This window comes from Natator depressus, chromosome 1 (genome assembly GCF_965152275.1).
Source record: "Natator depressus isolate rNatDep1 chromosome 1, rNatDep2.hap1, whole genome shotgun sequence".
Classification (NCBI taxonomy): Eukaryota; Metazoa; Chordata; order Testudines; family Cheloniidae; genus Natator; species Natator depressus.
In genome coordinates, this window is record NC_134234.1 from 92,304,370 (window position 1) to 92,319,259 (window position 14,890).

Sequence of the window (14,890 nt, forward strand, 5' to 3'; positions counted from 1 at the left end):
GACATGGAATTTTCACCTTTCTCTGATTCCTTTCACAGGTAACTTCATGAAGCAGGGCGTTATATTTAGTGGATTATTGGTCTGACCTCATATGGCAAATCATATTTAATAAGTGTAAATGCAGTTATAGCTACTTTTCACTATCTTTAATTAGAAAAAAAAAAGAAAAAGACAGTGCTTTATCCTAATACTGCATCCATTTCTAAAATATTGTGAGGTTTAAAAACCTTGAAAGGAAAACAAATTCTGGAGTCAAAACAAAAAAGCTCTCATAAAGCATTTCCCGGCAAGAGGCTGTGGGCGTGAAAAGATGTTATGTTAATTTAGTGCTCCCATGCTCCCGCTCTGGGCCAATAACCATTATCTGATAAAAAGGTTTTAAACAGAGTACTTTGTAAATTGTGAGTGTGCCTGAACTCCCATTATTGCTAATGGCAGCGACCTACACACTCACCAGCTTTTTTTAGTTTCAGTGAAAAGTACATTATCTAATGTACTTATCACTGTGGTAGCGAATAGCAAACACAACAATTTAAACAGAGTAGCACTGACAATGTCTAAAAGGGATCTCAGCTTTTCACCTCTCCATGATTGCTGGTTTTCCTCTTATCTTCTTCTCATTATGTGAAACATTTTAATTTACACAGAATATACCAATGAATAAAATCATGAACCACATCTTATTACTCAGTTGAGGAAAAGTAATGAAATGTATGGGCCTGATTGTGATTTTTTTTTCATGTACACCATTTTTACAATTGTGGAGTTCCACTGATTGCAGAAATTACTTCTGATTTATACCAGTATCAATGAGATCTAAATCAGGACCTGTGTGTTTAGTCTTAAGCAGGGAAGGAACAGTTCCAGAAGTCTAGTTGTGGGAAGATGGGTGCATAAACTCCCATCAGTGTTAATGGGAGTTACCTGATAACAGTGATAGGCTATGTTCAATATTACTTTCAGTGGAGTTGCGTGGGTGTGACTGAATGCCGAATTTGTCCCACTTGTACAATAACATGCCATAGCTGCACTAGATCTGCTCATTTATATCTAATTAAAGGCTAGCTTGTGTGATATGTACGTAGTCCCAACTAGGTAACAGTGCTGAGCTGCACCACCACAGGCGTACCCGCTCAGTGCTTCAGTGAGCAATTTCTCTCCTAGAGCTTCTTGGTGCACAGAGGCAGATTGCTCCTCTTTATGTGCAGGCCCCATTTCATGGATGGTGTGAAATGGAAGCAGTTGTCGTGGACCTACCTGCTTCCTTACCTTGCCCTGTTCCCCTTGAGGAGGAGAAATGGAGCAAGCAATTCTTGCCCACAGAGACAGTCACTATAAATGACCCTTGCATTGGCTGCAGTTGGGATCCTTTTTGTACGGCACCTTGGCCATATGTGCAACTCTATAAGGGCTGTCACACATTGGCCCTGAGAGTTTTACTTTTGAAAAAGACCTAAATACAGCCCCTTAAAATAAGTTCACTAGTAGCGGTTAGGAGAGGCTTGAACATTTTTTATAGGATATTGGGGGCACTGGGTTTTTTGTTGTGAAGCAGGGATGGGTAGTTGAATGCAACTGCAGAGACTTTCCAAAATATGCACAACTTGTTTTGCATAAATCAGGTTTCATTTTTAATCCTGAAATATGCTCCTTTTTAAAATCTTTACCAAAATGTGTACCGCTTCAGCATCTTCGAATCCTACATCCAAGGATGAAGTCACAATTGACCTGTTGCCCCTTTTGGCCTGAGTGATTAGCCAATATTCAGGGCCTTCCCAGGTCCTTTCCATTAAGAGGAGACTTCAGTGATGAAGCTCTTAGGAGTTCATTTGTTCCTATTGTTTAGTCCTCACTTGCAAAGTTAATCCTTGTACGTGGTATCAAAGTTATTTGCTGTGGCTATGTATATGATGTCAAATGTGGATTTATGCCTTCAAAGGAAGAAAATGTATCTGCACCAGATCATCATAAAAATGTAGAGTGGGATGGATTAAGTGATTAATCTTCCAAGGAAGAACAGTACCTTAATGGATATAGGAAGGGGATGTTAAAAAAATGCACAATTTAATCAGAGTCAGAGAGCAATTACCTGCATAGTCTCCCTGTATATAGGCTCATTAACTTTTTAGCTTTTATTCAACTTCTCACTTTTCTAACCCTTTCTTCAGACAGAATTTTTTAAAAAACAGTTTAGTCTTATTAGCAAAAGTAAATTATTATAATTATCAGTGCTCCAGCCCTGAGCCATTACCTGCTATGAAAAAATACCCTATAAAAATACAGATACAATCTGATGGCAAGTTAGTGGTTGAGATTATCAGAGAACCTTAAAAATCCCCTAGAGCAATGGTTCTCAACCTGGCCAAAAAATCATTCGGTGCCTATATCCCACAATTCTTTGACTCCAAAGGAGTGTGGGATTCACATCATGGCAAAAAAAAAAATGGGCAGGTTTTGGTGTTGGCTTATACATATGGGAGTAGGGGGAGGTGCTGTAGCTGTATTGAGGATTAGGGGGCCGGGAACAGTTGCTGGGTAGGAATGATTCCCAGTGGAAGCACTTTCACTTCCACTATGTTCACCTCCAATCCCCCAGCAGTCAGCTCTAGGGCAATGACACTTTAGAGGCCATGCTGACACTTGCATTTTTCTTAATCTTCCACTGCTGCAATACCACCTATTCAACTTCCTTGCTAGTAACATTAGACCAGACAGAACTAAGCTTGCTCAAAGGAGTTCTACAAGACACAGTAGTAGAAACACTGGTGACTGCCTGTGCTGTATCTACACTAGGGCTTCCACTGTGCCACTAGAGGAGCAGTTGGACCAGTAGTAGTATAACGGTGAGCATTTTAAAGGAAAATTCCCAGTGTAGTCAAAGCCCAAGAGGCTGTGATACTGGTTACATAGCCTCTGAATTGCTACTTCTGCCATAAAGCTGACAGCTGTGAAGCCTGGGTGAGACAAAGGGGAGAGCTATTCTGGGTTTGAATGGGAATGGAGGCCATTTCAGGTGTGGAGGAGAGGAGCAGGAGCAGCAGCAGCAGCAAGAAATTGCTGCTTCTCTTCCCTGGCTCCAGCCGAGTGCTAGCAGCTATATCATTTTGCGTTGTTTTCCTCCCTGTCAACCAGATCTAGATCCCCTTCATAGTCCATCTGCAGGTCACACCCAACTGATGGAGAAATCTGTGCTAGAATACCCGCTCATTCAGTGCTAGGAGGGTTCTGACTGATGGTACCAGGCAAAAGCTCTTGTACCATTTCAAGTAACCACTGTATTTCCCTGTTGGACAAACAGTTCATATCAATTGTTCCTTACCACTAGTTGCCTGTTAGGGGCTAAACTAAATATCCTTATCTTCTCCAGTTGTCTTTGAAGAGGTTGTAGCATTATCTATAATTATCTATAATTGTACAGGCCTACTGTGATGAGAAAATGCAGCTAATGGTGCACACAACTAGTATCACTCAACACCTCTTGTCACTTAACTTTTCACTCTTAAAATAACTAGTTTTCTTGCAGCTCTTCTGAAACTCCCACTACTTGACTTCAAATAATTTCCTCTTCAGAGTAACTGTTTTGCTTAATTTAACTTTAATGTAAGTCTCACATCCTTAGACTATCATACCCCTTCTCAAAGAACATAAGAACAGCCATACCGGGTCAGACCAAAGGTCCATCAAGCCCAGTATCCTGTCCTCTGATAGTAGCCAACGGCAGGTGCCCCAAAGGGAATGAACAGACTGATTATCATCAAGTGATCCATTCCCTGTCACCCAATCCCAGCTTCTGGCAAACAGAGGCTAGGGACACCATCCTGGCTAATTGATGGACCTATCTTCCATGAATCTATCTAGCTCCCTTTTGAATCCCATTATAGTATTGGCCTTCACAACACCATCTGGCAAGGAGTTTCAGAGGTTGACAGTGCGTTGTGTGAAAAAATACTTTCTTGTGTTTGTTTTAAACCTGCTACTTATTAATTTCATTTTGTGGCCCCTTGTTCTTGTATTATGAGAAGGAGTAAATAACACTTCCTTATTTACTTTCTCTGTACCACTCATGATTTTATAGACCTCAATCATATCCCCCCTTTGTCACCTCTTTTCCAGGCTGAAAAGTCCCAGTCTTATTAATCTCTCCTCATACGGAAGCTGTTCTGTACTCCTAATCATTTTTGTTGCTCTTTTCTGAACCTTTTCCAATTCCAATATATCTTTTTTGAGATGGGGCAACCACATCTGCACACAGTATTCAAGGTGTGGGCATACCATGGATTTATATAGAGGAAATATGATATTTTCTGTCTTATTATCTATCTATCTTGATGATTCCCAACATTCTGTTTGCTTTTTTGACTGCCGCTGCACATTGAGTGGATGATTTCAGAGAACTATCCACAATGACTCCAAGATCTCTTTCTTGAGTGGTAACAGCTAATTTATACCCCATCATTGTATATGTATAGTTAGGATTATGTTTTCCAATGTGCATTACTTTACATTTATCAACATTAAATTTCATCTGCAATTTCGTTGCCCAGTCACCCAGTTTTGTGAGATCCTTTTGTAGCTCTTCGCAGTCTGCCTGGGACTTAACTATCTTGAGTAGTTTTGTATCATCTGCAAATTTTGCCACCTCACTGTTTACCCCTTTTTCCAGATAATTTATGAATATGTTAAATAGGACTGGGCCCAATGCAGATCCCTCGGGGACACCACTATTTACCTCTCTCCATTCTGAAAACTGACCATTTATTCTTACATTTTGTTTCCTATCTTTTAACCAGTTAGCAATCCATGATAGGACTTTCCCTCTTATCCCATGACTGCTTATTTTGCTTAAGAACCTTTGGTGAGGGACCTTGTCAAAGGCTTTCTGAAAATCTAAATACGCTATATCCACTGAATCTCCTTTGTCCGTATGCTTGTTGACCCCCCTCAAGAATTCTAGTAGATTGGTGAGGCATGATTTCCCTTTACAAAAACCATGTTGACTGTTTCCCAACAAATTATGTTCATTGCATGTTTTCTCATCAAATTATGCTGACAATTTTGTTCCTTACAATAGTTTCAACCAATTTGCCTCGTACTGAAGTGAGGCTTACTGGCCTGTAGTTGGCAGGGTCACAACAACTTACATTATTTTCTAATGCATTTGTGAAAATTAATCACTAAATTAGTTTCTCCATATAATTCTTGGACTATAGATGGTTCAGTTGCCAATCTCCGAGAGTATTCAATAGCCAACATTCAAGCTGTGTTGGTTAATTGTGAATAGGTACAAAGGCATATGGCATTGTTTCCCTTCCTTAACTGGATAAATAAATGGGATGTATGAGATACTTATTATTTCATTAAAGGGGTGAGTAGTGCTGGCCAAGCTACTAATGGTTTGCAGGGTGTCCTGCCTATTTTTTGCACAGATGACAAGATACACATATTTTTAAGAAGCTAAGTTAGCCATGTAAGCATATGCAACCTACCTTCACTCTGAATAGTGGTACAAACTCATAGCAAATTAAGTGTTCAATCCCAGGTTAGAATCCAGGTCTGTGACCTGCCAGGCCACAGTTCCTCCCAGCTAAATTGCTGAATGGCCATAATCTAGTTATCTCTTCTAAAAGTGTGGCTAATAGTAGTTGGTACTTGCTAAGCGCTTTTTTATTAAATTGAGTTTGGAAGTTTTCCTAACCTCTATGCTCTATTTGAAACAGCAATTAATGTAGGTAAATTCTGTGGCCTGTGTTACAGCAGGTGGTCAGATCAAAGTGGTCTGTTCTAGCTTTATGATCAAAGGATCTAGATCTCAAAGCACTTTGTGAAAGTGGACAACTGTAATTTTCCTCACTTTACAGATGGCCTAAGTGCAGAAATTTGAATGTGTGTGTGAGAAACGGTGTTGTCTAGTAGATAAGATATGGTTCTGCCATCCCAGAGGTCATATTTCTGATCCCTGGTTTGTCACAGACTTCTTATGAAATGTTTGAGTAGTCACTTAACAATCTGCTCCTCACTTAACCCATGTGTGAAAATGACCTATGCACATACTCCTTATACCAAGGATGGAATGAAGGAGGAGGAGTCATTTACCAGTTCCTTTGGTTTCTCTTCTCTGTGGAAGAGTAGCCTTGGGTCAATTTGGAATTCACAATGAAAAGACACTTTATCACTATGTTCAGACAGTGGCCCGGCTACAGGCCACTTCCTTTGGGACCCTGCTGGTACGGTACCCCCCTTACACGGAGTTTTGCCTGTATGTCTATCATGTTTCATACTGTCTAATCCAACATGTTGCTAGTGCAGAACAATCCACTATGGCATATTTCAATATTGTATGATATTATATTTGGGGGAAGAGGGATGATCCATATCCAGATCAGTTTCACAAGTAGAACAACAAAGTATCCAAATACATATTGTATGTTATTATTTGTATTGCAGTAGGCCCTAGAGGAAAAAGTTCCCATTCTGCTAGATACCAGATAAACATAAACAGATGGTCCCTGCCCAAAAGAGCTTACAATCTAAGTTTAAAAGGGGAGGCAGCATGTGGCTATGACACAGAAAGGGGAAGCACAAGGTAACAAGGATCAAGCTTAAAACAATCATTACGTGAATTGGAGTGCTTTGTTCCAGGTTGGCCTTGAGTGGGCCTGACTGTTATAAAAAGCCAGTCAGCTGCGAACCAGCTGAGCAGCGAACAGCAGAGCGGCGAACAGAGGGAGTTTGCCTGGGGAGTGCCCACTGAGTCGTTCATCTTGCAGGCTTCACTGAGTAGTTACTGCAACAGCTGAGGAAGCTCGTAGTAGGAAGGTAATATGGATGGTGAGCGTTCCGCTGTTATTACCTGCACAGGATGTGCCGTGTTTGTCTTTCTTCCACAGGACAGAAGCGACTTTGTCTGCACAAAGTGCAAGCTGGTCTCCATATTGGAAGAGAAGGTTCAAGGTCTGGAGAAATAAGTATCAACCCTGCGTTGAATCAGAGAAACTGAAGATTTCCTGGACAGACATCAGGATATGCTTCTACGGGCACAACATTCTGAAGATTCAGAGCAGGTTGCGCAGCAGGGACAGGACGATGAAGAAATTTGGCAGCATGTGACCTCCAGAAGAAGAAAGAGGAGCATCCATGTACCAGCAATGCAGATACAGGTGAGCAACCGTTTTCATGTTCTCTCCACAGGTACTAATGCGGAGAGTGGACTAGATGATACATCTCAGGGAAGGGAGCAGAAGGAGACTCCACCGATAGGAAGGCATGATATGCACTGTCCTAGGGATGAGGGTTCCACGACCACCACTCCCAAAAGAAGGAGGCGGGTGGTGGTGGTTGGGGACGCCCTCCTTAGGGAGACTGAGTCATCTATCTGCCGCCCCGACCAGGAGAAACGAGACGTCTGCTGCTTGCCAGGAGCTAGGATTCACGATGTGACAGAGAGACTGCCAAGACTCATCAAGTCCTCGGATCGCTACCCCTTCCTGCTTCTCCATGTGGGCACCAATGATACTGCCAAGAATGACCTTGAGCAGATCACTGTAGACTATGTGGCTCTGGGAAGAAGGATAAAGGAGTTTGACGCACAAGTGGTGTTCTCATCCATCCTCCCTGTGGAAGGAAAAGGCCCGGGTAGAGACTGTCGAATCGTGGAAGTCAACAAATGGCTACGCAGGTGATGTTGGAGAGAAGGCTTTGGATTCTTTGACCATGGGATGGTGTTCCAAGAAGGAGGAGTGCTAGGCAGAGATGGGCTCCACCTAACAAAGAGAGGGAAGAGCATCTTCGCAAGCACACTGGTTAACCTAGTGAGGAGGGCTTTAAACTAGGTTCAGCGGGGGAAGAAGACCAAAACCCTGGGGGAAGTGGGATACCGGGAGGAAGCATGAGCAGGAGAGTGCAAGAGGCGAGGACTCCTGCCTCATACTGAGAAAGCAGGACGATCAGCAAGTTATCTCAAGTGCCTATACACAAATGCAAGAAGCCTGGGAAACAAGCAGGGAGAACTGGAAGTCCTGGCACAGTCAAGGAATTATGATGTGATTGGAATAACAGAGACTTGGTGGGATTACTCACATGACCGGAGTACTGTCATGGATGGATATAAACTGTTCAGGAAGGACAGGCAGGGTAGAAAAGTTGGGGGAGTTGTGTTGTTTGTAAGAGAGCAGTATGACTGCTCAGAGCTCTGGTATGAAAGTGCAGAAAAACCTGAGTGTCTCTGGATTAAGTTTAGAAGTGTGAGCAACAAGGATGATGTCATGGTGGGAGTCTGCTATAGACCACCGGACCAGGGGGATGAGGTGGACAGGGCTTTCTTCCGGCAACTAACGGACGTTACCAGATCACAGGCCCTGGTTCTCATGGGAGACTTCAGTCACCCTGATATCTGCTGGGAGAGCAATACAGCAGTGCACAGACAATCCAGGAAGTTTTTGGAAAGTGTAGGGGACAATTTCCTGGTGCAAGTGCTGGAGGAACCAACTAGGGGCAGAGCTCTTCTTGACCTGCTGCTCACAAACCGGGAAGAATTAGTAGGGGAAGCAAAAGTGGATGGGAACCTGGGAGGCAGTGACCATGAGATGATCGAGTTCAGGATCCTGACACAAGGAAGAAAGGAGATCAGCAGAATATGGACCTTGGACTTCAGAAAAGCAGACTTTGACTCCCTCAGGGAACTGATGGGCAAGATCCCCTGGGAGAATAACATGAGGGGGAAAGAAGTCCAGGAGAGCTGGCTGTATTTTAAAGAATCCTTATTGAGGTTGCAGGAACAAACCAGCCCAATATGTAGAAAGAATAGTAAATATGGCAGGCGACCAGCTTGGCTTAACAGTGAAATCCTTGCTGATCTTAAACACAAAAAAGAAGCTTACAAGAAGTGAAAGATTGGACAAATGACCATGGAGGAGTATAAAAATATTGCTCAGGCTTGCAGGAGTAAAATCAGGAAGGCCAAATCACACTTGGAGTTGCAGCTAGCAGGAGATGTTAAGAGTAACAAGAAGGGTTTCTTCAGGTATGTTAGCAACAAGAAGAAAGCCAAGGAAATTGTGGGCCCCTTACTGAATGAGGGAGGCAACCTAGTGACAGAGGATGTAGAAAAAACATCCACATGGGGAGGAGGTGTCCAGCCCTCTGTGGAGAAAGAAGTGGTTCAGGACTATTCAGAAAAGCTGGATGAGCACAAGTCCATTGGTCTGGATGCAATGCATCCAAGGGTGCTAAAGGAGTTGGCGGATGTGATTGCAGAACCATTGGCCATTAACTTTGAAAACTCATGGTGATTGGGGGGAGGTCCCGGAAGACTGGAAAAAGGCTAATGTAGTGCCCATCTTTAAAAAAGGGAAGGAGAAGGATCCAGGGAACCAGGCCAGTCAGCCTCACCTCAGTCCCTGGAAAAATCATGGACCAGGTCCTCAAGGAATCAATTCTGAAGCACTTAGAGGAGAGGAAGGTGATCAGGAACAGTCAGCATGGATTCACCAAGAACAAGTAATGCCTGACTAACCTAATTGCCTTCTATGATGAGATTACTGTCTCTGTGGATGAGGGGAAACCCTGGAGGTTTTTCGCCTTCCTCTGTAGCATGGGGCACGGGTCACTTGCTGGAGGATTCTCTGCTCCTTGAAGTCTTTAAACCACGATTTGAGGACTTCAATAGCACAGACATAGGTGAGAGGTTTTTTGCAGGAGTGGGTGGATGAAATTCTGTGGCCTGTGTTGTGCAGGAGGTCAGACTAGATGATCATAATGGTCCCTTCTGACCTAAATATCTATGAATCTATGAAAGCAGTGGACGTGTTATTCCTTGACTTTAACAAAGCTTTTGATACAGTCTCCCATAGTATTCTTGCCAGCAAGTTAAAGAAGTATGGGCTGGATGAATGGACTATAAGGGGGATAGAAAGTTGGCTAGATTGTCGGGCTCAATGGGTAGTGATCAATGGCTCCATGTCTAGTTGGCAGCCGGTATCAAGCGGAGTGCCCCAAGGGTTGGTCCTGGTGCCGGTTTTGTTCAATATCTTCATTAATAATCTGGAGGATTGCGTGGATTGCACCCTCAGCAAGTTTGCAGATGACACTAAACTGGGAGGAGTGGTAGATACACTGGAGGGTCGGGATAGGATACAGAGGGCCCTAGACAAATTAGAAGATTGGGCCAAAAGAAATCGGATGAGGTTCAACAAGGACAAGTGCAGAGTCCTGCTCTTAGGATGGAAAAATCCAATGCACTGCTACAGACTAGAGACCGAATGGCTAGGCAGCAGTTCTGCAGAAAAGGACCTAGGGGTTACAATGGACAAGAATCATAGAATACCAGGGTTGGAAGGGACCTCAGGAGGTCATCTAGTCCAAGACCCTGCTCAAAGCAGGATCAATCCCCAATTTTTGCCCCAGATCCCTAATGCCACACTCAAGGATTGAACTCACAACCCTGGATTTAGCATGCCAATGCTCAAACCACTGAGCTATCCCTGACTAGATATGAGTCAACAGTGTGCCCTTGTTGCCAAGAAGGCCAATGGCATTTTGGGATGTATAAGTAGGGGCATTGCCAGCAGATTGAGGGATGTGATCATTCCCCTCTATTCGACATTGGTGAGGCCTCATCTGGAGTACTGTGTCCAGTTTTGGGCCCCACACTACAAGAAGGATGTGGAAAAATTGGAAAGAGTCCAGTGCAGGGCAACAAAAATGATTAGGGGGCTGGAGCACATGACTTATGAGGAGAGGCTGAGGGAACTGGGATTGTTTAGTCTGCGGAAGAGAAGAATGAGGCGGGATTTGATAGCTGCTTTCAACTACCTGAAGGGGGGTTCCAAAGAGGATGGATCTAGTCTGTTCTCGGTGGTAGCAGATAACAGAACAAGGAGTAATTGTCTCAAGTTGTAGTGGGGGAGGTTTAGGTTAGATGTTAGGAAAAACTTTTTCACTAGGAGGGTGGTGAAGTACTGGAATGTGTTACCTAGGGAGGTGGTGGCATCTCCTTTCTTAGAGGTTTTCAAGGTCAGGCTTGAGAAAGCCCTGGCTGGGATGATTTAGTTGGGGATTGGTCCTGCTTTGTGCAAGGGGTTGGACTAGATGACCTCCTGAGGTCCCTTCCAACCCTGATATGCTATGATTCTATGATCATCTAAACAGGAGTCATAGCAGAGAATTTAGGTTGTTAGGATTTAATTACTTAGAACTGGATTTTGGTCAGGAGGACTCTGAAGGTAACATTCCTGTTCTTGTCAAAAGTGCCATTGAATCCCTAATGACCACAGCTGTAGACCCTTGGTTTTACATCTCGCCCACAAGAAAACACTATGCAGCACAGTGTCTCCTAGCACCATGCTGGGGCATTAGTTGTGTTGACTCAGAGGGAAAAATGCTATCTAGAGAATCACTAACACTACTTCTGAAAGCACATTGGTGTTTGATGGAAACTAGGCTTGATGCTGCTTGTGATAGGTCTAACAAAATCACAGCCAAAGTGGCACTTAACAGAGGTCCTAGGAAAATGTTGGGAAGCACTATTTTGTCAAGGTAATTTAATAACATTTTTCTTCATTACTGCATAAGTATAGTGCCTGGAAAGTAGACATGAGAATAATTTTAAAGATGATAGACCAGATCCTCAGCTGGTATAAATGGGCATGGATTCATTGATTTACACTACCTGAGATTCTGGCCAGACAGGGCTCAACTATGTCCCTTGCAGTTCATCTCAGACATTTTTGTGATAGTTAATACATGGACCTCATTAAAGTGTTGTGTTGTAGCAGTAATCATAACTTACTGTACCAATTTGTTCCAAAGTACTTTTAGTGGCATTGAACCAATCTGATGTGCAAATCATTTTGGATTTTGTCCATTCCATATGGATTTTTCACTCAGACTCTTTGATGCAAGTATTTAAATAGCTCATGACTGACAACTTTTTATACTTTAGAAATGCAGTGTTAATGAAATGAAATATTGCTGTAAATGTTTCTAGTACTACTGGATTTCAGAAGCCCAAATATGCCCTCAGATGCATAAGCAATACTGAGATGCTATGATGGTGCATGCATTTTCCTCAGAGTTACACTGTTGTAAATTTGAATAGACTCAATTGAAGTAAATGGATTTACAGCAATGTAACTGAGAGCAGAATTTGACACAAATAATGCAGAGCTCCCACTGACTTTGGTAGAAGCCCGTGTGCACCTGTGAGGGTTGAATGTGGCCCATGGATAAGGATAGTTTATTTAAACTAAAATCCCTACCTATAGGAATAACAATACTTCCCTACCTTGCAGGTGAATTAGTTAATGGTTGTAAAGTACTTTGAAATTAAAACTACTAGTATTATTGTTTTGTTGCTAAATATGTTTGTATAGTTTTCTATTCTGCAGTTAATATACTATCCATTATAGACAATTAGATCCCTTTTTGCTACTGTTAAAACTTTGTCAAGTGGATATTGTGTTAATTTTATTTGCTTGCTTCTTCACAACACTGTTCATAAAAAAGGTAGTAAGAATAAAGTATTCAAAGTAAACAGAGCCATGGTGGGCATTAACATTCAGGGGAAATATATTTTGTGTCCAGAACTATAGAAAGAGCAGAAAACAGCCAAAAGTAATTGATCTTCACAAGAGTTTTCAGGATACATGAGGATTGGAAATGGCAGAATATTAATTTGACTTTGTGACAAAGATTGTAATAAGAAGCTGAACTTTGGTCTTGACACTGTTAAGAATGTCATCTCAGGCTCCTCCACACACATTCAATTAATTTTATGTCAGTATGAGAGGGAGGGTAGTTGTGAAGGAAATTCACAAAGGCAAACATATTCTCAGTGAAAGACACATCAGTTTGGCTAAACTGGATCTATATATTAGATCCTTTTATTTGTTCTAGCTGCACCCAATCCTGTAGTTACTCCAATTACCACACAACATCAATCATATTCAAATCAGTGGAAGTTCCTCAGGCTGAGCAGCTGCATAACCAGGTACGTTGTAAGTTCATCATGACCTCTTTAGAGTATTGCAGTGATAAGTTAAAGGAAGACTTAAACAACTAGGAAGTCAGAAGTATGGTTCCTCAGAGCTTCTGATTGGACTTCTTTTGGCAAATTCCTGCTGTGTTTTCAGGTAGTTTTTCACTGACTATGCCCCAGTATTTAAGAATAAACAGAATGCCTGTAGCTGCACAAGGTGCAGTTATATGATAAAACATTCTAATACATTAGTACAACCACTATTATATCCAAGTTCTAATTTCATGAAATGAGTGAAAAGTCTAGCTGTAGGTTTATAAAAGTTCCTTGATTATTTTCCCTTTAGTGGAGGAGACATCATTACCACGATATCTGACTAAACTGGAACCATCTGTCCCTTTAGTGGTAACGGCTGATAGGAGTCGGATGTGGTGGTCAGAAAGCTCCTCTGGTTATGGCTGTGATTGACATGCATCCTACCACATCCTCTTAATGTTCTCAGGTTATAAAATTGCTTCATTTATAGGGTTCCTCCCTGAATTTGCTTCCTACTGGATATTATTTCATATAATTTTCCCCCCGATTATGAAACTAAAGTAACAGCCCTCTGAGATGTTGTATAAAAAAGACCACAATATTTCCAGTTGTGGTAAGTTTAAGGGCTAAAGTTTATAGCTCAACCTTACTAACTGGTGTCCTTGCATAATTGTTATAGTTTGGAAGAGGCAGTCTTGAATATGTAGTAGCTCCAAGGTTTCTTTATCAACAACATTTAAGAGAAGGGCAATTTAAGAAACAGAATTACATTCCCCATTTTAAAAGCTGCTTCTTTTAAAAGCTATACCTAGATACTGTTTAATTTCAAAAGGTATTCTTATTATTTAGTATCTTTGAGGAGTAATCTTTATGACTAGGATAAATAGGATAGAGTTGCTGTTGATATGATCTAAATTATTACAGCCTAGTCAGCTCTATGTCTAAAGACAAGAAATTTTAAACACAGTTGTTTGTGTGTCAGCAACAGGGAGCTGCCTGGCAGGATCAGTTAAGTGTGTGAGTTTAAAGCCACTAAGGAGAATGGAAAACAGGCAATTATTATTACAACATTATCCTTTCCACCAGCTCTAGATATACCCGTGGTGGGACAAAACAAAGGGACTATGTCTACAAAGACTTTCAGAGAGATGTGAGGTGATAGGAGAGCTACAATGGTAAGTAAACATGACAGAAGGTAACAAAAATAAAACATTCCCAGGCAGTAAGAAACTGTGAGCCTGATTTCCCACTGCCCTTCAACTTGTAGTCATTTACACCTGTGGGTGTAAATGACTATCAGACCAAAATGCAATTTTTAAAATAAAAAAATCAGTGAAAGCAAGAGTTAAGGTTCCCATAGCACTGTTAACACATCCGTATGTACATACTGTTTACTGAAGTTAACCTAACCAGCAACTGAAAATACTACATATGTACAATATAAATAAGCTAATGTCACTACACAAACTTTAATTGCATTCACTGGCTATTTTTATTATAGATTTACAACCTAAATATCCCATGAAAGATGTTAAATAATTTTGTTTCCATTTAACTTCCTTTTGTTTTGTCTTAAAAAAACAGAAAAAATAAATAGAAAAAATTGCTAGCTGTAGAAATATGGAGTTTCCTATGGTCAAACACAGCTTTTAAAGTGCACTATTCTATTGATAACGTAAAAGCATAGATGATGAAGCTGTGTGGGATCATTATGGGTGGGAACTTGGCAGCTGGGTACAACAAGGTGGGGGTTTATTCATAGATTTAGAGATTGTAAAGCCAAAAGGGACAATTGTGATAATCTACTCTGACCTCTTGTATTGCATTCTCATGGCTCTTCTCTGCACCGTCTCTAATTTATCAACATCATTCTTGAATTTT